General features: G+C 42.9%; 1 protein-coding gene across 1 annotated transcript in view; it reads left to right on the top strand.

Moving 5' to 3' along the window:
* Nucleotides 1-27703, top strand: part of SV2C (synaptic vesicle glycoprotein 2C) — a 125732-nt gene that overhangs the window by 5546 nt on the left and 92483 nt on the right. The gene's annotated exons all lie outside the window — the stretch shown is intronic.

Raw genomic sequence — 27703 nt, 5'->3', positions numbered from 1 at the left:
GTGCTATACAAAAATATACTGTAGCCTGTAAGCTCCTTCTGGACAGGGACATCTCTTCTAACTATTGTAGTTTTTCAAGTGCTTAGGACAGTGCTCTGTACCCAATAAACACTCAATAAATACCATTGATTGATTGAATTAGCCACAATCCCTAGTCCCCTGAGGGCTCACAGGGTAAGAATAAATGGGGACAGAGTTGTTGGCAGCAGGCGTGGCCAGCTGCTTCTTATGTTCCACATGCATGAAAAGTCTGTCCTTGGTCTGGAGAGGAGGTGACTTCACTGGCTCCCAGACCCATTGTGTGTCTGATGCCTTTGTCCAAAAGAAGAGTTACCCCATTTCAGGATGCACTATTCCATTCTTGGTGTTCCTTCTCTCTACCGCTTTGTGTGAAGCTGGTGTTTCCGCTATGTTGGTCCCATTTCCCTGGCCCCCAGGGAAAGCTGCCGGGTGTCCTGTCCAACTGGATGTGGAGTTGCGTTGACACATTTTTAAAATGCCGTTTGCCATGGTTGTTTTCATTAGTTTTGTGTCCTTTGGCCCTGATGTTTGGAGGCAGGGTTTGCATCTCCTTCATACCCCGTGAAATCCAGTCAATCAGTAAGTGGTATTTATTGAGTGCTTATTGTTTGCAGAGCACTGTACTAAACAATTGGGAGAGTACAATATACTTAAGAAGAATAACAAGTGGGTGGAAGTTAATGTACTAGGCTTGCTCATTGTTGGGATGGAACATGTCTACTAACTGTTTTGGCATATAGTAAGCACTTCGCAAGTACCATAAATATTATTATTATTACAGTATTGGTAAATATGTTCCTTGCCAATAATCTTTACTATTGATTTGGGGAAAATGAATGGGGTTGAACTCCACCAAAGAACTTTTCCATCTGGGTCCAGCTCCCTGCCTCTCAGACTTCTGTAGGGCTCTACCTTAAATGAATGCCAAAGGGAACGTGTCTACCAATTCTGTTATGTTGTACTCCCCCAAGCGCTTAGCACAGTGTTCTGCACAAGTATGCTCTCAGTAAATGTCATTGATTTTAGTAACGATATTTCCTGGCTCTGCTGCCTGAGGGGGTGGAGAAGATTTCCTCTGGAATTCCACCATGGAGAACCTCCTGTACTAAGAGGGAATAGGAAATATATCAGTTTTATAGGTTATTTGTTGTTGCTGGGAGAATCGTCTTTGGTTGACTTTAAGTGGCTTTTTCCCCAACCATGACTGGGAAGCAGTATGGCAGAAGACCCACCACAGAATAGGTACTATTTATGGCACCAGAGCGATTTGTGTTTGTTTTTTTTTTTTTAAGTTGGGGAGGAGGAAGGGAAGGGAGGAGGGTGGAAAACGTAAGCTACTATTTCTTAATTTTAAAGAGCCCTATGTGGGACATGGACTGTGTCCAACCTGATTAGCTTGCATCTACCCCAGTGCTTAGTACACTGCCTAGCATATAGTAAGCGTTTAATAAATACAATTTAAAAAAAAAATCAATCAGTGGTACTTATTGGAGCACTCAGATTGTTCAGACCACTGTACTAAGCACTTGGGAAAGTACAGTACATTAGAGTGAGTGGGCACAGTCCCTGCTCACAAGGGACTCACAGTCTAAAGGAGGAGTTTACAGTCTAGCTCGCTCCCAGGCGCCTCATTCCTCCCTTTCCTTGACTCACCAACACACGGACATGAAGAGCAGCAGCAGAGACCAAGTGACAGAAGCAAGTAAGAGAGCCCTCAGTTATCCCTCTAGAGTGTAAGCCCCTCATGCAGGAAATGCATTCATTAGCTCTGTTATACTCTACTCTCCTAAGCGCTTAGTTCATTGCTCTGCACACAGTAAGCGCGTAATAAATGCCATTGATTGATCAGTCCTTTCCTGTGGAACTGCATTCCAGTCCAAGTGCTGGACTGCTATGTAGCTCCCAGCTTCTCATATTACACCAAGAAGGGATCGGGAAAGTGCAGGTGCCTTTTGAAACTTTGAGGCATGACTGTTGTCAGCAGGAGTGAGTTTAGGCTAGAAAGAATACAGTGGGAGAGGATATTTGGGGAATAAGCTAAGATGACAACAAATTTTTGTGTGTGCTCTGTCTCTGTAATTAATGTGTCGATAAGGACACTGCACACTTTATCTGTGACTTGCAGGGGAAATTATTGATGTGGCTGTGCTTCCCTGATTTACTGATAATCGCAATGTCTGAAGTTACACGCACAGCTAATTGTTTTCTAAAACATCTATCATGGGGCACCTGAATATCCAGTGGCCGTGGCCACCTCGTAGGATTCAAGTGCATGGAAACAAGTAGGATTGATTTTGCTCAAGGACAATACCAGGCAAAGTCACCAGGCTTGCGATTAATAGAAAGTCCCCCATGCAGGCAGAGGGAAAGAGCTAATCAATGAAAACCGTACACGATTTCCCAAATAGGCCATCTTCTAACCGGAACCTCAGTCGGGGTCCCCTGTTGCTGTTTTCACTGAGCCGGCAGTGATCAAACATATGGTTAGTGAAAGGTTTAAGGGTCATCTGAGTCCTCCCCTGAAATGTAGATTGGCCGGGAACTGAGCCAAGTTTGAATTTAAATTTCCAGAAACAATGAAACTGATTCTTTGTGTGTGTGTGTGTGTGTGTGTGTGTATGTGCTCGTGGTGGGGGATTTCTTAGATGTAACTGGGCAAAGTACCGTACATTAGAGCGAGTGGACACATTCCCTGCATCTTTGCTTTGACGAATACCACATTAGACAGTCAGGGTAATGAACGCGTTACATCGAATAAAGCCCGGAAATACCATGAGTAATTAAACATTCTCTGTCCTATCTGCTAGTTTAAAGTTTTTTGATTTACCAAATAGAATTAAAACTCAAGGTTGGAAGAGCACCGATACAAGTGGTGGTGTTTTTAAGGAAACCATCAAATATCGAATACTGATGCACCTTATGTCTCCAATGGAAAAAAAAGCAATAAGATGAGCTAATTCATCTCTCAAGGCTTTGAGTTGCCTTGTCTCTGCATAGTGCAACTCAGTCTACTCCTTTAAAGTGTAATCTTCGCCATTAGAATATTAGCTCCTTGTGGGCAGGAGTGTGTTGCTTGCTTCGTTATATCTGAAGCGCTTAGTACAGTGCATTGCACGTGGTGTGTGCTTAATGGTATTATTACTACCACTACCCCTTGATTTTTGGTAACTTCTAGGCTTACACCTTTTTTATGGTATTTAAGTGCTTACTATGGGCCAGGCACAGTGCTAGGTACTGGGGTTAGATACAGGCTACTCAAGTTGGACACAGCCCATGTCTCACATGGAGCTCATGGTCTTAATCCCCATTTTACAGATGAGGAAACAGAGGCAAAGAGAAGTTGAGTGACTTGCCAAGCTCACCCAGCAGGTGAGCTGCGAAGCTGGGATTAGAACCCAGGTCCTTCTGACTCCCAAGCCTGTGCTCTATCCACTAAGCCACACTGCTTCTCAGCCTTCACTTCGTACCTTGGAGATTGATGGACAATAGCATCTTCTCTTGGAAACCAGTACAGTATTAACAATTATTCTACATGTCCCAGTTCCCTTAGGCAATTCCACTCTGAGAACTTCCTACATTTCCCCCAGCAGGACAGCACATCTCACTTTCCTCTGCCTGACTTCATGGTAGATCAGAACTTGCTTTTAGAAGAACTTTTCACTCATGGCTCAGTCAGCAGCCAGAGAAACTCAGCTTCGAGGGGCCTTGCTGCAGCAGATTCAAGTAAAATTCCACATTAACATGCCTTTATTATTTTGCTTGGCTTATTTCCCATTTAAAGTACATTGCTCCCTATAGACAGGAAACACATTACTATGTGTTAGTTTGTGCATGGCATACTGTGCATCACTTGGGGAGGCAGCTTGGTATAGTGGGTAGAGCACGGGCCTGGGATTCAGAAGGTCATGGGCTGTAATCCTGGTTCTGCCACTTGCCTGCTGTGAGGCAGTGGGCAAATCCCTTAACTTCTCTGGGCCTCAATTACCTCATCTGTAAAATGGTGATTGAGACTGTGAGCCCCACATGGGACAGGGATCATATCCAACCCAGTTTGCTTGAATCCACCCTAACGTATAGTTCAGTGCCTGACACATAGTAAGTGCTTAACAAATACCATAATTATAATTATCATAATGTGTAAATGCCATTACTATTACCACTTCCCTTCCAAACTCGTTCCAGGAATACAAGGCCACCCATCTTGGGCTTTTTGTATGTTTTGACCCAGCAGCACTACCAAAAATTCCTGCTTGGGTTGAGAGGGAAAGGGGGTGCTTTTACATCCTCTTCATTAATCTGACAGATTTCTCATTGTGCCTTAGAGAAAGAAGCATGATAAAGTGGCCAGGACAGAATTGAAACTTAGACACTCATTAAAAGCCTTTGGTGTTCTAGTTTTCCCTGGCTGTCAAATAGAGTTAATAATCCTGAACAGTGTGTTGGAGGTTGCAGGTTCTGGAGAATCTGGAACAAAAGGAGCCTCAAACACCTGCTGCTGCTGTAAGTATTTTCAGAGTGGGATTGGATGGGCGTATGTTGTCTGCATTCACAACTGACACAGTTCAAGTTGGGATTTTCTGGGCTTGGAAGATAGCAGATGTGCTAAGTTAAATCAAAGTGGCTTCCTTCAGTTGGGATCGGACCTAGTTAAGGACATTTGGTGTCAGCTAATCGTATTTATTGAGCATTTATTTTGTGCAGAGCACTGTACTAAGCACTTGGGAGAGTACAATGTAACAGTTGACAGACACATTTCCAGCCCACAAGGAGCTTACAGTCTAGAGATTGTCTCATGGAAATTGTATTTTTGGGTACAATTGGCTTTCTCTATCACTGGCAACATCTTCAAGTACAAAAGACAAATATATTTATAGCAAAATTCAGACTCTGTTTTGTCCATCTATCAAACTGAACCTCCTGGATATATTTTGGGGGGAAGTTTTCAAATGATTGAATGAACCTTGTTAAAAAAAAAAAAACCCTCAAGAACTTTAATGTTGTTATTGTGTTTCTCCCAGAATAACAGTGTGGCGGCTTTTGAGCACAGGGTAGTGCAGGCTTTGTTATCCGCATTGCACCCCAGATACAGGAGAAGCTCAGTGGGCAGTTCCAAGATCTCCATCACGTTTTCTTAGCTCTTATCAACGTATTCAGCACCACTAGGAGATCTGGGCTCTGGAAAATGCCGAGGAAATTTGACTGTCCTGAAGTATTTAGGCATCTGAGACTTGCTTCCTGACAGGACACATCATTTTGGGTGAATGTATGTTCAAGTACAGTTATGATTGTACTTGATATTCATCCCATTCATAGCCCTTCAGCTATGTACATATACATATAATGTACATGTCCATAATTAATTTATTTTAATGTCCATCTCCCCCTCTAGACCATATGCTCATTCCAGTTAGGGAATGGGTTTACCAACTCTCTTGTGTTCTCTCAAATACTTAGTACAGTGCTCTGCAAACAGTGAGCCCTCAGTAAATACCATCGATTCACTGATTAAGGAAAAGTTAGAGGAATTCAATTATTTAGCCTGGTGGAGAGGAGGCTGGTGGGTAATTAAACAATCTTCAGGTATATAAAGTTCAGTCACAGACAAGATTGTTATGAGCTATTCTTACCCCCCTTACACTTAAATTATTGCAGGAGGAATTCATCTCACCCTAAGAAAGGTTTAAGGATTGTTAAAGGTGAAACAGGTTATTGAGAGTGGTTTTTTGTGTCCTGCCGAGATCTTTAAGAGTAGGAGAGAGAACTAATCAGCTGGGAATTAGGCTAAGTATAATCCTGCCTGGAGAGATTGTGGTAGTCATAATGATGGTATTGATTGTACACCTACTGAGCGCAGTGCACTGTAATAAGCACTTGAAAAAGTCAAGAGAAACACAGGATAAGTTCCCTGACCACAAGCAGAATGCTCATTTAAAATATTTTAAATCATCCAGCTTGCAAAGTAACTATGCCTTCTGTCGTAAAGGAAATGTGTCTGCCACGTTCGATCTAACAACCACCAATACATACTGAGCACCTGCTGTGACAAGAGCACTGCCCTGAGCAGTTGGGACAGTAACACAGACATAATAGACCTGAACCCTGCCCTCAAGGAGCTTCAGTCTAGTGGAGGAGAAAGTCACAACACTCAGAACTATGAAAATACAACTTTTCAAGCAAAAGCAGAAATATGTATATGTGGATAGACCCCTTTTAGACTTTTAATTTTCTTGTTCAGTAATTGTCAATAGTTGAGGACAGTCGAGGTTTAGAAGCCAAACATACAGCCAGCAGGTGTTTGGAATTTGTTTTTAATAGCCCAGCTCATAGATATTCAATTCAGAACTTATACGTTGCCTATTGTAACAACACTGTGTGTACTAGCTCAACTCCACCCAGTGTACAGGTCTCTTAGTACAATGCTAAGGTCCTATGGGTGCTCGTTAATTATCTGCTGGTAATCTGACATCAAGTACAAAGATGGCAGCCATCTTCCAAACTCCATGAAATGTTGGTGGGTGAAATTTAAAATACTGCAAAGATGCATAATTTAAACTGTTAAAATATTCAGTATGTGGTTTAATGGACACTGAGCATCTGCTTGATTTATTATTTAACATATTTCATGTGGGTTCCTGTGCCACCTAGCTGCTAAAATGAAAAATGAGTGAGGTTACTGTGTGAGCTCCTCATTGTGCAGTTACATTTAACCCAGTTCATAATTGAATATGGCTTCAGTAAGTAGCATTTTTGCAATGGGGAGAAAAGATTTCCTAAAAATATTTTAGAGAATGAAGCTTCTCATTACCAGTGGTTAGAACTCGTTAAAAATAATAGCAGTAATAATAATGATGGCATTTGTTAAGCGCTTACTATGTGCAAAGCACTGTTCTAAATGCTGGGGAGGATACAAGGTGATCAGGTTGTCCCACGTGGGGCTCACAGTCTTAGTCCCCCTTTTACAGATGAGGTAACTGAGGCACAGAGAAGTTAAGTGACTTGCCCAAAGTCACACAGCTGATGTGGTGGAACCGGGATTTGAACCCATGACCTCTGACTGCCAAGCCCGTGCTTTTTCCACTGAGCCACGCTGCTTCTCTCCCTAAATCCCCAATCTTAAATCTAAGTGCCTAGGAAATTAGAATATTTGTATAATGAAATCAGGATGAAATGCTGGAGCTGCAGTATCATGTCTAACACCTCTTCCTTGCTCCATCTTTTGAACTCTTTCAGGATTTCAAGAGTTGGATTTTCAAATCTGTCAGTTCTGAGTATTGCGACTTTCTCCCCCCCACTAGACTGAAGCTCCTTAAGGACAGGGTTCATTTGTATTAAGTCTGTGCTGCTATCCCAGTAGTTTAGTGCAATGCTCTGTTCACAGTAGGAGCTCCGAATATACCACTGGTTGTTAGACTGAATAAGCCGTGATATATTTCCTATAAGTTTAAAGGCATAGTCACTTTGGAAACTGGGTGTTTTAGAATAGGATTTCCAGGTGTCAGTTTGGAGACTCCGGGATACTTGATTGCTGCCAGAGGAGGCTTGGCAGAAATGTGCTGTTTTCTCTCTCTGACATCTGTCCTTGTGGTTATGGGTGAACCGTCTAATAATTGAGAAGCAGCAAGGCCTAGTGGAGAGATCATGAGTCTGAGAGTCCGAAGGATCTGGGTTCTGATCCCGGCTCCGCCATGTGTCTGCTGTGTGCTCTTGGGCACGTCACTTAACTTTGCTGTGCCTCAGTTACTCCATCTATAAAATGGGGACAAGATGGCGAGCCCCATGTGGGACAAGAATACGTCCAACCCAGTATCTACCCCAGAGCTTAGTACAGTGCCTTGGCACATAGTAAGCTCATAAAAGTACTATTATTATTATTATTGATCATCTCTGCAGCGCAGATAATTGGAAATTTTCTTCTTTGATAGAGCTAAACTTTGGAACGAGAAAGAAAAAAGCTGATACTGTAACCTTGGAAGAGAAAGTAATTATGTTTTTATGGGGAAGCAGCATGGCCTAGTGGAAAGAGCACAGGCTTGAGAGTCAAAGGACCTGGATTCTAATTCCATCTCTGTTACTTACCTTCTGTGTGACCTTGGGCAAAAAGCTTAACTTCTCTGTGCCTCTCAGCCTTCTCATGGGGATTCAGTACCTGTTTTCCCTCTTACTTAAACTGTGAACCCCATGTAGCACCTGATTCTCTTGTATCTACCCCATTGCTTTGTACAGAGAAGCAGCGTGGCTTTGTGGATAAAACATGAGCCTGGGACTCAGAAGGACCTGGATTCTGATCCTGGCTCTGCCACATGTTTGCTGTGCGACCTTGGGCAAGTCACTTAACTTCTCTGGGTCTCAATTCCCTCATCTGTAAAATGGGGATTAAGTGTGTAAGCCCCATGTGGGACAGGGACTGTGTCCAATCTGATTAACTTGTATCTACCCCAGCTCTTAGAACAGTGCTTTACACATAGTAAGCGCTGAAAAAGTACCATAATTATCACTATTATTACAGTGCTTGGCACATAATAAGCTCTTAACAAGTACTAGTATTTTTAATAAAGTTTGGCTGCTAATATTTATGCCAGGATGGGAAGCTCTCCAGCCCATGAAACTTATGGTGTAAATCTTACAGTAGAGGTTGGCAGGTGTGTTCCTAATTAAGCCGGTGACCTTTTAAAAAGCAAACTAGAGAAAAACAGATTCAAAAGGTAACATCCGACCACCCAATATAATTGTTGTTGTCTCATTTTCAGATTTTGTTCTTTGGGTATCAACTTTTAACCCAGACTACTGTAAAAATCAAGAGTTCTAGACATTATGTTAGAGTTTTATTTCATGCTCCTCTCACCTTTATCACAGTAAAGAAAACCCCATTAGGTTTTGCTTTCATCTCTGTAAGTGGGTAATTTGTTGCTGGATACAGAGGACTTAGTACAAAATAAGTCAGCACCCTGAAGTTTTTTGCTGTGTTAAATTAGATTAATGACCTGTCTTGCATTGATTCATTAGAGCCCATTCTTCCATTTTAGTGTGCTGTTTTATCTTTTAGACATATGCAACGTACACTAACCTCTTTTTACTTCTCTTTTACCTGCTTCAAACACCCGTGCCCAGAATTCTCTGGTTAATCTCTGGAAACAAAGCCTGGCAGAGGGCTTTCTAGGCAGTAACTTCCACTGTGGAATTATGGCAGACTTTTTTTTCCTACTCTTTGAATCCATTCCCCCAGAATGCATCTACACTATGTACTTTGGCTAGGACTTACTGTTAGAATTAGGGGAGCAGTCTTCCGACAACACGTCTGCTTGATATACCGTGTGATATTTTGACTGCAGAGGCAGTCAGGTGGCATCAGATATGACATGAGAGCTACAACAGGCATTTTCCTTAGCCCAGAGATGTAGAAGAGACAGCTCCCATGTTCTAGAAAATTGATCATACTTGATGCAAGTGCCTAGCTTTATCATAGATATGGAACTTTCCTGCTTTTTAAACTTGTTTTGAAGGGTCAGTTGAGTTCAGTATTTTCTCATTTTTGTGAAAGCCGAAATCAATTTAAACTACCAAAAGAAATTTTCCAATCACAGTATGTTTCCCTTTAATATATCAAATCACCAGCTCAGATACAGAGCAAAACCATGCTTCCTGGTCAGGTCATCATCATCAATCGTATTTATTGAGTGCTTACTATGTGCAGAGCACTGTACTAAGCTCTTGGGAAGTACAAATTGGCAACGTATAGAGACAGTCCCTACCCAACAGTGGGCTCACAGTCTAAAAGGGGGAGACAGAGAACAAAACCAAACATACTAACAAAATAAAATAAATAGGATAGATATGTACAAGTAAAATAAATAAATAAATAGAGTAATAAATATGTACAACCATATATACATGTATACAGATATATAATATATATATACATACATATACATACATATATATATATACATATATATATATACATATATATATACATATATACAGGTCCTGTTGTTTACTTTTATTTTTTGCCTTAGTTCTTTGCACTCAAAATGTTAGCACGTTTTTGAAATTAGATTTTTAACAGCCTTGCAAATAGTCTTCAACAGTCGTCAAATTTTTAGATTCCATTCAGTGCCCCACGTGCCTACTTACTCCTTTGCCCTTCTCATCCCCTTCAGCTCATCCCTTTAAAGTGAGAAAACGAAACAGCTCCTTACACTGAGTCGCCTGCCTTCAGTTACCCAACCAGTAGTATTTATGAGCTCCTTCTGTGTGCCAAGCACTGTACTAAATGCTAGGGAGAGTGCCATAGAAGTAAAAGACCCAGTTCCTGACCTCAAAGAGTTTTACAGTCCAACGGGGAAACATTAAGAATGGAAGCTCCTAGAAGGATCTCCTCTATATCTTGCAGGCACCCTCCCTCATCGCCGGTTTTGGTGTGTGAAGTTGATGAAATTATAGTTTACCAAGCTGCTAGGGTTCAGCTGACATGGTAGCTGGCCGGAGTGCTGAAACGGTGGCTCTGTCCCAGAGGGCACCCAAGACGGATGCATTTAGTATTGGAATGCAATCGATCGATTGGTAGCACTTAATGAATGCTTACTCTGTACAGAACGCTATATTAGAGTATAAATAGAGTTTTTAGTTACCATCCCTGCTCTCAAAGAGTTTACAAAGCAGAGAGGGAGGCAGACACTAAATTACAGGCAGGGGGAATCAACAGAAATGAAAGATAAGTGGGTGAGAGGGGATGTACAACGTGCTTAGGCCCACGTCATCCCTCTGGCCTGGAATACCCTCCCTCTGCACATCCACCAGGCTAGCTCTCTTCCTCCCTTCAAAGCCCTCCTGAGAGCTCACCTCCTCCAGGAGGCCTTCCCAGACTGAGCCCCCCACCTTACCTCCTTCCCCTCCCCACAGCACCTGTATATATGTATATGTGTTTGTACGTATTTATTACTCTTTATTTATTTATTTATTTTGTTTGTACATATTTATCTATTTATTTTATTTTGTTAATATGTTTTGTTTTGTTGTCTGTCTCCCCCTTCTAGACTGTGAGCCCGCTGCTGGATAGGGACCGTCTCTATATGTTGCCAACTTGTACTTCCCAAGCGCTTAGTACAGTGCTCTGCACACAATAAGCGCTCAATAAATACGAATGACTGAATGAATGAATGTGGAAGTGCCGAAATTGAAGTGGTGGAGAGATGAGAGATTAATCCGGAAAAGTTTCCTGGAGGAGATGTGATTCCTGTAGATCTTTGCGGATGGGGAGAAGTGGATGTAGAGGGGAAGGGAATTCCAGCTAGAAGGGAGGGTCTGAGCTAAAGGTCAGGGGTGAGAGAGATGAGAACAAGGCACTGTGAGTAGGTTGTCTTAAGAGGAGCAGAGTGTGGGGGTAGAGAGCTGATTGAGAAGCAGCTTGGCTTAGTGGATAGAGTGTGGGCCTGGGAATCAGAAGGACCTAGGTTTTAATCCCGGCTCTGCCACGTATCTGCTGTGTGACCTTGAGCGAGTCACTTCACTTCTCTGTGCCTTAGTTCCCTCATCTGTAAAATGAGGATAAGATTGTGAGCCCCATCTGGACTTTCCAAGCACCTAGTACAGTGCTCTGCACACAGTAAGCACTCAATAAATACAAACAAATAAATGAATTAATGAATCAGGGACTGTGTCCACCCTGATTAACTTATATCTACTCCAGGGCTTAGAACAGTGCTTGGCACATAGTAAGCACTTAACAAGTTCCATAAGTATTAATTATTATTATTATTATTATTATTATTAATAATTATAAAGCCAGTGTTCAGAAATTTCTCCTTGATGTGGACAGGAATTGCAACCATTGGAGGTTTTTGATGATTGGGGAGATGCACAGAACATTTTGTTTGAGAAGAATGGCATGGACAGCAGAATGAAATATGGACTGGAAACAGGAAAGACTGTAAATAGGGAGATCTTTGAGGAGGGTTTTTAGTAGAAGAGTTGGGATATGACAGGTGCTTGGACCAGCATGGTGGTGATTTGGATGGAGAGGAAGGGATGGATTCTGAAGGTGTCGTGAAGAAAACACCGAAAGGATTTGGTGACAGACCTTAAAACGGGGGTTGAAGAAGGGAGACAGGAGTCAAGGATAATGCAAAAGTTGTGAGCTTGAGAGATTGTTGGGGAGTAGGGCTGGGCTGGTGGTGCTGTCATTCATTCAATCGTATTTATCGAGCACTTACTGTGCGCAGTGGGTAAAGTAGGGAGAGGAGAGGATTTGTGAGGGAACTGAGGGGTTGATGTTTGGATAGGATGAGCTTGAGGGTCTGGTGGGTTATCCATGTGGGATTACAGAGGAGAGAAGTTGGAGCTAGTGAGGTAGAGAAGTCATGCATGCATGTAGCTGAAGCCCTGAGAAGATGAGCTCCTCAAAGGAATGAGTGTAGATTGAGAAAAGAAGGGAACCCAGAAAAGAGCCTTGAGGGATACCCGGAGTAAGGGAGAGAGAGGCAGAGGACGAGCTGGCTAAAGAGTCCACTAGTGATGGGAGGAGACTCAGAAGAGGACTTTCAGAGATAGTGTTAGGTTAGATGGTATTTCAAGGAAAAGGGCATGATCCACAGTGACAAGGTTAGTTGGTATTTCAAGGAAAAGGGCATGATCCACAGTGACAAAGGCAGCTGAGAGATCAGGAAGGAATAGGACAGAGTCCATTAGATATAGTGAAAGGAGGTCATTAGTGACTTTGGAGAGAGCAGTTTCAGTTGAGTGCAGGGGGTGGAAGATGCCTTGTATAAGCTCAAGGAGAGAGTTTGAGGAGAGGAAATGAAGCCATTGTATGTAAGCAATCCTTTTGGAGAGCTTGGACAGGACTTGTAGGAGGGAGATGGAATGATAACTGGATGGTGCAGTGGGGTAGAGAGGGGTTTTTTTTAAAGATAGGGACCATGTGGGAGTGTTTGAAAGCAGAGGAGAAGGAGCCATCAGAGAGTGAAGATGGCAGTCTAGGAGGAAAGAAAAGGGGGCACAAGTGTTTTCATAATATGTGAAGTGAAGGGGACTGAAGCGGGGTAGATTTCAAAAGTGGATGGGAAGTCCCTTGAGATTTGGCTGGGAAAGATGAGAGAATGACTGGAGAGGTAGGAGTGAGCTGGGGAGGTGATGGGAAACTTGGGGGAGTTCATGCCTTATGGTTTTAGTTTTGTCAACAGGTAGTTGGCAGAATCATCAAGGTGAGAGAGCAGGGAGAGGAGGACACTATGGTTTTAAGGAGAGAGTTAAAAGTCAATCAGGGCAGTGTTGCTGGGCAGAAGAGAGGGAAGGGTTATAGTGGGTAAGAGTGAATTTGAGATGGATGAGATCAGCCTGGTGTCTGAATTTCCACACAAAATTACGCACTCCACCTCATGAGCATGTGAGCAGAAGAAGGCTACTGTAGAGTTGATCCAGGACAGAGGGAGAGAGGTGTGAAGGAGTTGCTTTTGGTGGGGTGGTGGAGTTGAGGGCGCAGACTTGTGCATCATCTTTGACAGCATCTCAAACAGAATCTGCCCTTGATGCGGGGAACTAAACTGCTCCCGGGAACAATATACAATAAAAGGATTTCGTTTTTCTCGGTTGGGAAGGATGAGACCTATGTTTTACCCTCCTCCTCAGCCCCATCATCCAGCATTCCAATCTCGAGACCCGCCTCTCCCCTCCACAGTGCGTCCTGTTTCTGACAACCCCATCCACTGAGGATCAGCCTCAAAAGAAAGGGGCAAACACGTTTGATTCAGCGAGGTAGATAGCAGCAGCATGTCTGGAAGAAATTATGCGGTTGACAGCCGGCTCTCTGAAGGAGATCTAGGATGAAAATATTTCGGTGCTGTTAAGGGAAAAGGACTCATTAAGGAATCAGTGGCCTGGGTTCTGAAGTCAGAGAGAATTGGCACAGGCAGTCATTTAGAGAAGATGGAACACCTCACTCCAGGCAGGAACAGAGGGAAATGCCACTCTGCCCCGGGGTCAGTCTTGGATCGACATATGAGCTTGTTATGCCCTTTGGGATGTACACTTGCCACTGCCCCAGCCTGTCGTTCAATGTGTGAGTGAGGGTGTTCTCCTCCTGCATCAGTCAGTTGTGGTGAGCTTTATTGGCGCAACCTGGAAATTTCACCTCCATCCAGACTGTAAGCTCCTTGTGGGCAGGGAACACGTCTACCAACTCCTTTATAGTGTACTCTCCCGAGTGCTTAGTACAGTGCTTTGCACACAGTAAGCACTCAATAAATACAACTGATTGGTTGATTGAATGTTCCAGGAGAAAAGAGCAAGTGCCACTGTTTGCCTTCTCAGCCCCTCTCCACCATATTTCACCTCTCCACTGTATTTCACATCTCACACGTCAATTCCCCGTAGAAGATCACCTCCTGACCTTGGTTGAGAGCATCTCTTTCTGGTAGCACTTGAGGAAATCTTGTGTGATTACAGAGGAGCGTACTTAGCTTAAAGAGAGGTGAGGGAAGAAATTCAGCCCTTTTCCAAACAAAATGCTACCTCATTTATGTGGTAGTAATAGTACTCATTGACTACATACTGGGTGAAATGCATTGTATTAAGCACTTAGAAAAGTACTACAGAAAGAAGTGATGGGGTTCCCTGCCCACAAGTTTACACCATAATGGAGGAGATATATAAATATTTGCACCTAAACTAACAGAAATGAATAATTAAATGTCAAAATTAATGCATATATACAAGTGCAGAGGAGGAGAATGAATAAATAAGTGGATAAAGGATAGAAATAACTGATGAGTTTGCAAAGCTTGGGGTTGGGGGAAACAGGAAAGGCATTTCAGGGGAGGTGGGATTTTAGAAGGGCTTTGAATATTAGGAGAGCTGTGGTGTCGTGATCTTTGGGAGGGAACAGGGTGAACAAAGAAAAGGGCAGAATGGTTGGGAGCGAGGTAGGAAGATTAATGTGTGAGGAGCAAAAAGGATGAGCTGGGGAGTAGTTGGCAAAGAGTCGTAAAGCCATTTTTAAGCATTTCTGCTTTGATTCAGAGAGAAATTGGAAGCCATTGTAGGATTTTGAGGAATGCAAAGGTATGGGCTGAATGTTTCATAAGAATAATTGTTGCCTTTGAATGCTTACTAGGTAACCCATGTTCAGCACACTAGTGTAGTGCACACAAAAATTTTATGTACAAAGCTGAATTACAAGGTGTAAAACACTGCACCCCAAATTTACACAGTGCCGTAAGACAGATTAAAGACTCCAAAAAGATGGGGTGCTAAAATTTGGATTCTCTCCTATCCTTTACTCAGCTTCAAGTTAATAATAATTGTGGAATTTAAGGGCTTACTATGTGCTAAGCACTGTAATTAAGTGCTGGAAATAGCAGAGATACAGTATCAGATGTGAAATTGTAAGGAACTTCCATTGGATTTTAGTGTTCAAGAGGGCAGGCACCATATTTTCTTCTTATAATGTATAAGAATAATAATTGTAGTACTTAAGCGCTTATGTGCCAGGCACTGTACTAAAAGCTGGGCTAGATGAGCACTTAGTACAGTGCTCTGCACACGGTAAGCGCTCAATAAATACGATTGAATGAATGAATAAAAGGCTATCGGGTTGGACGCAGTCCATTTCCCACATGGGGTTCACAGTCTTAATCCCCATTCTACAGGTGAGGTAATGGAGGCACAGAGAAGTGAAATGACTTGCCCAAGGACACCCAGCAGACAAGTGGCAGAGTCCGGATTAGAACCCAGGTCATTCTGACTCTCAGGCCCGTGCTGTTTCTCTAAGTGTAATCCCTAGCAACAGCTGTTGTTGCAGTGGAGGTGTTTGAGGGGTTTTGTTTTGGAGGTTAGAGAGGAATGGCGGGGAGGGTAGGTGTAGATGTTTCAGTTTGTTTTAGAAATTATTCTCATGGTTTCAGGGATTCATCTGAAGACTCCCTAAAGGGCAGGCCCTCTCCTCTAAGCATCTGTTTGCCTTGTGAGAGAGATTCATTCAAGTTCAGTGGATCAATCAATGGTATTTATTGAATGTTTACTGTGTGCAGAGCACTGTACTAAACACTTGAGAGAATACAGTGTAGCAGAGGTGGTAGAAACGTTCACTGCCCACATGGACCATACAGTCTAGAAGGGGAGACAGACATTAAAAGAAATTACAGGTTGGTTTGTACATATGTGCTGTGGCGCTGGGGGAGAGGTGACTATCAAAGTGCGTAAGAGGTACAGGCCCAAATGCATAGCTGATGGAAAAGGGAGGGTGCAAAGGGGAAATGAAGAGGCTTAGTCAGGGAAGGCCTCTTGTTGATTTTAGTAGGGCTTTGGAGAAGGGAAGAGCGTGGGTTGTCCGATACGGAGTGGGAGGGAGTTGCAGGCTTGAGGAAGAGGTGGGCAAGGTTTGAGCCTTGAGATAGAGGAAATCGAGGTACAGTGAGGGAGAGGCTTAGGTGGGGAAGAGAGGACTTAGTCAGGGAAGGCCTCTTGAAAGAGGTATGATTATAGTAGGGCTTTGAAGGTAGAAAGAGTGGTGGTCTGTGGAAATTACATTGTGCTCTTTGGGATGTTTGTGTCATAAGGTAATACAGCATGGGGAGAACATTAACACTGTAATTTTAGCTTTATAATTATATCCAGAACAATGTATTTTTTGAAGATATAGAACACCTAGGCCTCTAGGTCAGACTCTCAGCCCCTTTGATATGTTTGCTGAAGTGTCTGGGTTGCCACAGCCCAGGGCAGCAAGCCCCAGGTCCAAACTGAAAAAAGAAATAATGATTGGGGAGCATTTGCTAGGCTACCAGGGCTGAGGGAGTAGCATGTGTGCAGCAGTCAGTGTGCTGAAGTCAACAAAGGCAGCCGTTTTCACAGCTTTCCCTGCTGGAAATCCTTGAAAATGAAATGTTTGCCAAGGGAGGAGGGTTCAAAAATGTGTTGAGAGTGATTCTTCCATTTTCAGGTTTTGAAGAGCCATGGCCCAGTGGATAGCACAAAGGCTTGGGAGTCAGTAGGACTTGGGGTCTGGTTCCGGCTCAGCCACTTATCTGCTGTGTGACCTTAGGCAAGTCACTTCACTTCTCTGTACCTGTTACCTCATCTGTAAAATGAGGGTGAAGACTGAGAACCCCACATGGGAGGGGGACTGGGTCCAACCTGGTGATCTTATATCTACCCCAATGCTTAGTACAGTGCCTGGTGCACAGTAAGCACTTAACAAATGCCATTGAAAAACAAAACAAAACAAAAACTTTTCAAGTACAGGGGTCCTGATTCCTGCTGATGAAGACTACAAGAGGCTACTCACATGCAGGAAACCCAAACTGGGGAAGGCAGTTATAGGCTTGAGTCTTGTCTCTGTAACTGTTCAATTATCCTGTCAAGACTGTCTGTTGATGGGATACTCTTTAAGATCTGCTCACTTTTCCGATTGTGCCTCAGTGACCACTGGTCATACAGCAGACATGTGGCAGAGCTGGGATTAGAACCCACATCTTCTGACTCCTAGGGCCGTGCCCTTTCACTTGGCCACACTGCTTTACTACATAAACATCATAAAATACACGATTTGAGAATCAGTTCCATACAGTAATGACTAAGCCTTTGTGGAACAAGAGCATCAGCTATTACTTCAGCTTCCTAGAGCATGTAAACTGCGGAACTAATTTCTTCAGTTATTGACTACATTTTAACATCTTTCAGCCACAGTCCCCACAAAGCTCAGCAGGCCAGGACAAGTACTTCAGACAATGCATTGCAATTTATCCCAACTTGTATGAAAACCTTTATTTTGAGTGGACTTTCCACTGCCACGGTCCGTTTTGCGTCAAAACGCCCTCGTCAAAACTACAGGAGCAAGCATAACCAGTGGCAAGACAGAGGCAGGACAATTGGGCAATTACTACTCCCCCTTTCCCCCTTGGAGTAGAATTTAACTATAGAACAAGTCATATTCAATTTTCATATGCATATACAATAATTTTTTTGAGATTTCAACCTAGTATGCTATTTTATGTCCTGTCCTACAAACTGTATTGTAAATCATTTTTGGCTGACTGACTCGTCCTTTAGATTGTGAACTTTCTGAGGGAAGGTCCATGTGTCTTTGATAATATTTACTGAGCACCTCTGGTGTGCAGAGCCCTGCACTAAGCACTTGGGAAAGAACCTTAGAGTTAGTAGGCATGGTCTCTGACCTCAAGGAGCTTATAATTTTGTTTCCGTTGTACTCTCCTAAGTCTGCTTAGTGTAGTGCTTTGCACTCAGGTGCTCAGTAAATGCCACATTCCAATATAACTTCTCTAGCATTACTTTGCAAAGAAACCATGTTCTTCAGAGCTTTTACAAAAACAAAAATGCACATTTAATTCCACTCCCCCGAGATGCGGGAGGAGAAAGTCTAAATATTTGCCTTCTCCCTGCCCTGTAAAATGCCACGGTAAAATTCCCCCTCCACATTCTTGTAAAAAACTTGAATAATTCAGCATAATCACACATTCTAGTCAGGTCTCCATGCAATGTCCCAGTGCAGTTAGCAGCCACACTCTCCCCCATCTAGACTGTGAGCCTGCTGTTGGGTAGGGACCGTCTCTATATGTTTCCAACTTGTACTTCCCAAGCGCTTAGTACAGTGCTCTGCACACAGTAACCGCTCAATACGATTGAATGAATGAATGAATGAATGGTCTCTACTTTTTTGTTTGTAATTATTATTTTTTATGTAATTACTGAAGCTTTATCCTTATGTAATGAGTTAATAAGTCTTTTGATGTCTCATAATTATAGGCAGATTACTAGGATCTGTGAAACTGCATCGAGACCTAATTGTAATGTGCTGATATGTGGTGTGTAATCTAAATTTAAACCTGTCTGGAAAAAAAAAAAACACTCAGGGCATCGAGGAAGAAATGTTGTACTGGCATGGAAACGGACCCCAACTATTAGTGCATCTTTTCCATTTCCCTAGGCCAATTACAGAGTATAATGAGGTTAGAGCTTCATGAGCATGGTTACTGGGGTAAAGGAAGGCATGTTCAGGGTTCAGTTTGGAAAAGAGATAGCATCTTGGCTTCTTTTGAAGTATTTTTATTAGAGCTCTTTTAGAACATAAGCTCCCAGGGACTGATTTCTGGTTCATAAGTCCCCGGAATAAGTGCTTGGGAAAATATACCAGCAACAAAAGGCTTGTTCCCTTCCTTCTAGGAGCTTACAGTCTATTTTAAACCTCTTGGGTGATAGATTTACTGCCCTTGAAAAATCTACTGATATACTGCCCTCACACCCTCTCTCCCACTCTTCTCTAGCTTCTTCAAAATAATTTTGAGTTCTTCCCCGGTCTAGGAAAAAGACCAGTCCTGGATAAATTGTTTTTTTCCATAAGGGAATATATACCATCGTGATCATTACTCCATCATATAATACTGGGATTTTAAAATTGAATTGCCAATAGGCTTCTTTTCTGTTATTTATTAAGTGCTTACTATGTGTTGAACACTGTTCTGAGTGGATATGTTAGTTCAGAGTCCCTGACCCATATGTGTCTCACAGTCTGAGGGAGAACAGATATTTAATCCCCATTTTACAGTTGAGGAAACTGAGGCACAGGGAAGTTAAGTGACTTGCCCAAGGTCACACAGCAAGCGATTGGCAGAGCCGATTAGAAACCAGGTCATCAGACTCCCGGGCCCATGTTCTTTCCGCTAGGCCACTCTGCTTCTCCAGTAGTTAGAATCTGCACCACCAATAGATGTGGGAATGTGTCTACTGACTCTGTTGTACTCTCCCAAGCACTTAGTACAGTGCTCTGCAAACAATAAACCCTCAGAATGTACCACTGATTGATTTATTTGTCTAAATGTAGTGAGGAATTGATTTCTGGAGTTAAAAACTGATTTTATGGGCATAAAATATTATTATATTAAACTAATAATGATGGCATTTGTTAAGCACTTACTATGTGCAAAGCACAGTTTTAAGCGCTGGTGGGGGGGGGTTACAAGGTGATCAGGTTTTCTCCCGAGGGGCTCAGTCTTAATCCCCATTTTACAGATGAAGTAATTAAGGCTCAGAGAAGTTAAGTGACTTGCCCAAGGTCACAGCAGACAGGTGGTGGAGCCGGGTTTAGAACCCATGACCTCTGACTCCCAAGTCTGTGCTCTTTCCACTGAGCCACACTGCTTCCAGCAGTTTGGATGGAAAGGAAAGGGCAACTTTTAGCAATGTTGTGAAGGAAGAACCAGCAGGATTTGGTGACACAGAATATGAGGATTGAATAAGAGAGATGAGGGGAGGATAATGCCAAGATTACAGCTTGGGAGACAGAGAGGATGGGGGTGCTATCTACAGTGATGGGGAAATCACTAATTCTGATTCAAAGATGTTAAGTTTGAGGTGTCAGAGGGACCTCCGCATAGAGTTGTTCTGAAGGCAGGAGGAAATATGGGACTGCAGAGAAGGAAAAAGATCAGGGCTAGAGATGTAGGGTTAAGAATCATTCTCATAGAGATGGTAATTGAAGCCATGGGAGCAAATGAGTTCTCCAAGGGAGTGGGTGTAGATGGAAAGTAGAATGGCTATTTAAGTAGTTGGTTGGCATTCCTCTCCATGTGTGTCAAAAGAAGGCGAGCTGATTTGGAGAAGCAGCAGGGCCTAGGGCCTAGCGAGTCAGAAGGACCTAGGTTCCAATCTCAGCTCTGCCATATGTCTACTATGTGACCTTGGGCAAGTCATTTCACTTCTCTGCCCCTTTGTTACCTCATCTGTAAAATGGGGATTAAGACTGTGAGCCCCACATGGGGCACAGACTGTGTCATTCATTTGTTCAGTCATATTTATTGAGCACCTACTGTGTGCAGAGCATTGTACTAAGCACTTGGGAGAGTATAATACAACAATAAATGGACACATTAACTTGTATCTTCCCCAGTGCTTAACAAATACCACTAAAAAAAAATCAATAAGGAATGTCTCTACTGCATAGGAAACTATGTGTGTACGTGTGTGTCTGGAGAGAGAGGAATATGTTTGTGTTTGAAGGTGGTGCTGCTGTCAGCGCATACAGGTGTAACTAATGAGATCATTGCCTGCTTGGCACTCGCTTCTGCATTGTGCACCCGTAATTGTCCCCTATTGCCACGTTGCATTATTACCCTTAGTGCCTGGTGCTATTTTCCTGTCTTCCTTTTAGGATCATGATTTATACCTAAGCTTCTGCCTCAAGACAATTACCCCACTTCTGATTGCTGCCTATCAAGCTGACCTGTCTTCAGCAAAGATAATAATAGACCTAAAAATGGCAAAATGTCTGCAGCGGGTAGTATTTCCTCTTCCCTTTACATTTCAGTCATTCTTCCAAACAACTCTGGGTTGTAATGATTAATGCTCAGTTCTACTGACAAACTGACAGTAGTAATGAGGAGGCAGAGGAGGGATCTGTTAAGCACTTCCTGTATGCCAAGCACTGTACTAAGTGCTGGATTTGAAAAAAATCATATGGATACACTCTCTATTATACATGAGACTCGCAATCTAAGTAGGAGAACAGGTATTTCACTCTTACAGATGAGGAAAAAGCCACAGAGAAGTTATGTAACTTGCCAAGGTCACACAGCAGGCAAGTGGCAGAAACTGGATTGGAACCCAGGCCCTCTGACTCCAGGCCTGTGCTCTTTCCATTAGGCCACCTTAATTATACCTTCTCTGTCTGACCACTGCCTCTTCACCTGCTTTCTCCCTTGCACATTCCCTCCTTGAAAATCTGTCCTGTTCCCCCTCAGAGACCTCTGATCTTTTGACCCCCTCCAATTTTCTCAAATCCCTACTTCCTCTCCCTAGTCAAACCACCTTATGTTGATGTACAAATTGATTCCCTCAACACCACCCTCTCCACTGAATCCAACTCCCTTGCTCCTGCCCCTCCACCAATATAGTACCACTAACCCACAGTCCCCTTCCTCTGCTCCTGGGCACAAGCTGCAAAGCGCTGCTGACAGAAATTCAGATATCCAGCCCCCTTGGCCCATCTTACATTCATCCTCACCAGCTTTAACTCTGCCCCTCTCTTTCACACAACAACACTGTTTCTCCATCCTTAACTCCCATACCCTGTGCCAGGTGTTTCAGACACTTAATTTCTTCTTCAAAGCCCCATTCCCCCAGCCTCCACATCTCTTCCCCCAGTAACATGGCCACATGCTTCATTGATAAAATTGAAACCATCAGCCATACGTGGCCTTGTATATGTGGACGTGTACACGTGGTCGTGAGTATGTGGACTTGTATATGTGTCTGTGCATATATGGATGTTTATATGTGCATGTGTACGTGTGGCCATGTACATGTGGATGTGTGGATGTGGACATGTACATGTGAATGTATACACATGCACATGTGGACATGTACGTGTGGATATGCATATGTGGACGTGTGTGTATATTTGTATATGTGGACTTCTACTTGTGGACGTGTATGTGCATGTATGTAGGTGTGTATATGTGCATGCGTATACGTGTATGTGGGTGTGTATATTGTCAACGTGCATATGTGGACGTGTATACGTGTATGGATATTAGTGGATATATATGAGCACATGCGTGTGTGCATGTGTGTGCATGTGTACCTGTGCATATGGGTATGCATGTGTAGATGTGCACCTGTATATGTGCACCTTTATATGTATATATGTGTATGTGTGCATATATGCATGTGCGTGTGTGACTATATCTGTGCATGTGTATCTGTGCATATGCATGTGTGCATGAATATATGTATATTTACGTATGTGTATATGTGGGTGTGCATGAGTGGGTGTGCATCTGTAGATGTGCATGTGTAGATATGCATATGTGGATGTGTATATGAGGGTGTGCATATGTGCAGGTGTATGTATATATAATATATATTTCATTGTCCCAGGCTTAAGCACTTGTATTTTCTAAAATTAAATTCTTTATTGAAAGTTAGTAAAAATGTCCCAAGTGGGCTTAATTAGAGCTTACTTTATATCTGAAACCTCAGACAGTGAAATACCTTTTCATCGCAAGTATTTGGGGGATTCAAGTACTTCAAAATTAAGGAACAGAATGCTGTGAATAGAAAAGTATAGGATGACACTTTTACAAGTTAATTATTCTTAGAGGCCGTAAAAGTCTAAATAAGAATTGATATTTTAGAAGAATTAAGTTCCAATATACAACAAATTATCCTAGCTAATAAACAGTGTAATCCTATGGGTAAATTTCTTTGAAATACAGTGATCTTCTATAACTGCATAGTCAACCAGTAAAAATCAATTAAAATAAAGGTTTGCTTTTTTTGGCTAAGATATCCATAGCAGAATGTGCTACAGTGATTTACCAAGCCAGATTATAGTAAAGGATCACTACTGAAGGATGGATGATGCATAAACAGAAATCACGGTCTTATTTAGGGATTGCATCCCCACCTCTAGAATTCTCCTCCAGGCCTAGACCCTTTTTTTAAAATGCCATCTTTCTGAGACAGGACAGGATTGCTTTCAACAGAGGTAGGAGGATCGACCAAATGACCTCTAAGCCTTTGTTCCAGATCAACTAGTCAATAAATTAGAAAAACCCCCTTCTATTGTATTTCCCAGGCTGTAGCACTCCGTTCATTCATTCAATCGTATTTATTGAGCGCTTACTGTGTGCAGAGCACTGTACTAAGCGTTTACCCCATCTTTTGTCCCTCCTTTCTCCTTGATGCCCTCTGATCAACTTTCCTCTTTGAAGAACTGGTTTTATTGTAATGCATTAAGTGCTTCTCTTTTCTAAAATTAAGTTCTTTATTAAAAGTTAGTGAAAATGTCCAAGGTGGGCTTAAATGGGGCTTACCCTGTTTTTGAAATAAAATTTTTCAAAGTACTGATGGTGAGGTCCTTTCCACATGTGCCTGTGGGCTTAAATAGAGCCTTCATCTTGCATTATTTACAAGGGGCTCGAGACGGGGGTGGGGGAATTGGAAAAGTGCCATTTGTTTGGAATGTGCATCCAGGCCTCCTTTCAAATCTACTAATCAGCGTGGCTCAGTGGAAAGAGCACGGGCTTGGGCGTGAGAGGTCATGGGTTCTAATGCCGGCTCCTCCACATGTCTGCTGTGTGACCTTGGGTAAGTCACTTAACTTCTCTGAGCCTCAGTTCCCTCATCTGTAAAATGGGGATTAAGAGTGTGAGCCCCCCGTGGGACAACCTGAGCACCTTGTATCCCCCCCAGCGCTTTGAACCAGTGCTTCGCACATAGTAAGCACTTATAAATGCCATCATTATTATTATTATTACTAGTAGAAGGGGTTGAATAATAATAATGATGGTATTTGTTAAGTGCTTACTATGTGCAAAGCACTGTTCCAAGAGCTGGAGGATTGTTCTAAGCGCTGGAATGACGACCCAACATGGCACCGTGTGCTCTAAGGTTGCCATCCGCCCCTCACATGATTCATTCAGACCCCAGCCTGGAATGGCCCCCAAACCTGCTCCAGGGGAACCACACCTGTCGCCCCCCCCACCCCCACCCCGACCCATCCCTCCAGGATCCCCCCTCAACCCCCTCTCTGTCCCCTGGAGTCCGGCGGATATGGAGGGAAATGTCCCAGGTGGTCATGATCCCCCCCCCCCCACCGAAGAAGCGAGGACACAGAAGCATGGCCTAACGGGTAGAGCACGGTCCTGGGAATCAAAAGGACCTGGTTCTAATCCCTGCTCTGCCACCTGTCTGCTGTGCGACCTTGGGCAAGTCGCTTTTCCTCTCTGAGCCTCAGTTCCCTCATCGGTAAAATGGAAGTTTAAATGGTGAACCCCTTGTGGGGCAGGAACTGTGTCCAACCTGATTACCTTGTATCTACCCCAGCACTTAGAACAGTACTTGACACAGAGTAAACGCTTGACAAATACCATTATTATTATTTGGACGTGGCTGCTCTGTTTTTTCGGCATTCTGAGTATGGGGGGGAGGTTATGACATGAGTGAGGCAGCGGCGGCAGCTCTCTGTGCCCTGCTGGGAGACCCCCTGCTCCCACCCTCTGGCAGTGACCTCTTCACCCACCCTCTGTAGCCCCACGCCCCGAGGAGCCAGGATGGCTGCAGCTTGGGGCTTTCGTCCCACTCCTCCTCTGTCGGGGAAGCTGTGGTGGCCCATAAAAGAATCAGCCCCAGAGGAAAGTCCCATCTCCTACTTTTCTAGCCCCACCCCCTGGTCACAAAATAGGGCAACTTCAAAAGTGGTCTAGTGGAAAGAGCACAGGCCTAGCAGTCAGAGGCCCTGGGTTCCAGTTCCGACTCCTGTTGTCTGTTGTATGACCCTAGGCAAGTCACAGCTTCTCTGTGCCTCAGTTACCTCACCTGTAAAATGGATATTAACACTGTGAGCCCTATGTGGGACAGGGACTGTGTCCAATTCGGTTACCTTGGATCAGCCCACTAGCCTTCTGCTGCAGTCGAGCTTATAAATATATAAATCAGGTGTATGCATTAACTCTCACTACACTTCTGTTGATGATGCATCCTAAAAGGAAATATAAATCATTACACCAAACAGTATTTTTTATAGTTTCCTCACCGGCATCAGATCCAGTAACCTTAAATTGTGTAGTATTTGATGCAGTGATTCCAGATAAAGGTTGAAATGCTTGCAGTCATGGTGATTTTTCTTTCAGGCCTTGTAAACTCATGCTAATTTTCAGAGTTGCAATAGCATGTCAAGTTTTAGTATGCTACTTACAGGTAAAACTAAAAGGAAATTGTTAGCTAATGCTTTGACTTTGTTGTTTTAACAAGTTCAGGGGAACATTTTCAGTTGTTTTATAGTTCTCAAACATTCTCAAGGGACCTGCTTTAGAAATGGTGGATGTAATTTTTACACTTTTCCCGTTGGCTTATGTTTGTCTTGTCTTAACATGAGAAGCAGCATTGCTTAGTGGAAAGAACACAGGCTTGGGTGTCAGAGGTAGGGGGTTCTAATCCCAATTCTGCCACTTATCAGCTGAGTGACTTTGGGCAAATCACTTAACTTCCATTGTGCCTCAGTTACCTCATCTGTAAAATGGGGACCAAGACCGTGAGCCCCACATGGGGCAATCTGACTACCTTGTATCTACCCTAGTGCCTAGAACGGCGCTTGGCACATAGTAAGTGCTCAACAAATACTACTATTACTATCTACCCCAGCACTTAGTGCAGTGCCTGGCGCACAGTAAGCACTTAGCCAGTATCGTAAAGGGCGATCAATTAGGAGTCGATATAAACAACTCATTTATTGGACTGTCTTGAAGAATTTCACCTGATTAATGTGTCATGTCACAAAATGCTCCAATCTACAATGGAACCTTTCAAGTAAATCTAGTTCTTTGCTGTTCTAATGGATTAGTCCCACACGTGGCTTTTTTCAAGCCTGCCTTGTGGTAGCTTAAATCTCATAAAGTCTTTACTCAAGGATAGCCGCTCTCTCCAATTTGTCCCACCAGGCCTGGAGGCCTGAAGACAGTCTATCACTAGTTTATTGGGTTTGAAACTAACTTCACTACATTTGTAAATCATTCTTCCCACCTACTAGGGTTCAGTGTGGCTTTCCTTATGTTTCTCATACAAGCAGTTGTTTGGGTATCAAACTTATCCATTTTCCTCACATATCCCATCAGTCTTTGTGGGTAAGAATTATGAGACCAGCAGCGAAGCCCTTTCTCAGTGTTTAATCCTACACAAGATGATTTGTGGTTGGAGGGGAAAAGAAGCTAAATGCAGTGAATGTTTTTAAGATTTATTAGGAAAATCCAGAGAAAAAAGCTTTTAGTGCCTAAAAGCATATTGCCTTTCCTGTTAAAAATGAAATACTGTGGTTTATTTAATTTTTGTTTTTACAATCATTTCCCTTTGTTTCTTTCGTAATGATTTTTATGGTGCGCTTTTTGTCTCAGGATGTGACCAGTGCCTAAATTGCATTATAAATTATATTTTAAAGCTTGCACTTGGCATATTTTGCATAAATGCGTGCACTTTAGTTCCAGTTATTTAAAGAGAGGACCCGGGTCTTCTCACAGAGTCTACTGTAAATCCTTCAGGAAGAGGATTATATTGCTTTATATTGTACACACTGTGGATGCCCAGTAGATAGTCAACAATAATAATAATGGATCATCTCATTTGTCCATGTAAATATAGGAAAACGTGATTTTTATCAACATTTTAAAAAAAATCATTTGCATCATCCTGATTTACTTTGTGGATTTGGGGACTAATTTAAAGAGAACGTTTTGCGTTGGGTGTGAACTGGAAAAAGTAGGAAGTAACTATGGTATTTTTCAGTTTACTGTTTTGATCACTGCCAGAAGTAGTTGGCTCAGGGATTTGGTTATGGATACTGAGATTTCTTCCCCAGATGACACACGCAAGTTTAGAATAGTTGGCTCTGGGCATCATATCCAGGGTTTCATGTGTGGTACCTTAGGCCAGGATTCAGCCTGGCACTTCTGAAACCAGCTGCTCAGACTCTACAGCCGCTCCGGACTTGGCCCTCAGAGCCTCCCAGCACTTCATGCTTTGTCTTTTCGGTTATTAAAATAAAAATTCCAGTCCCTTTGTTTGCTTCAAACTGTGTTTTTCTTGAATTTCCTAGCACATTTCAGTCCCTTCTGCAGGTTATTTAATCTGCATAAGAGATTTAAACAGCAACAACACAACATTCCCTCTCCATTCACATTATCCC

This window comes from Tachyglossus aculeatus, chromosome 23, assembly GCF_015852505.1.
Source record: "Tachyglossus aculeatus isolate mTacAcu1 chromosome 23, mTacAcu1.pri, whole genome shotgun sequence".
Classification (NCBI taxonomy): Eukaryota; Metazoa; Chordata; class Mammalia; order Monotremata; family Tachyglossidae; genus Tachyglossus; species Tachyglossus aculeatus.
This window is presented reverse-complemented; position numbering and strand designations above follow the sequence as displayed.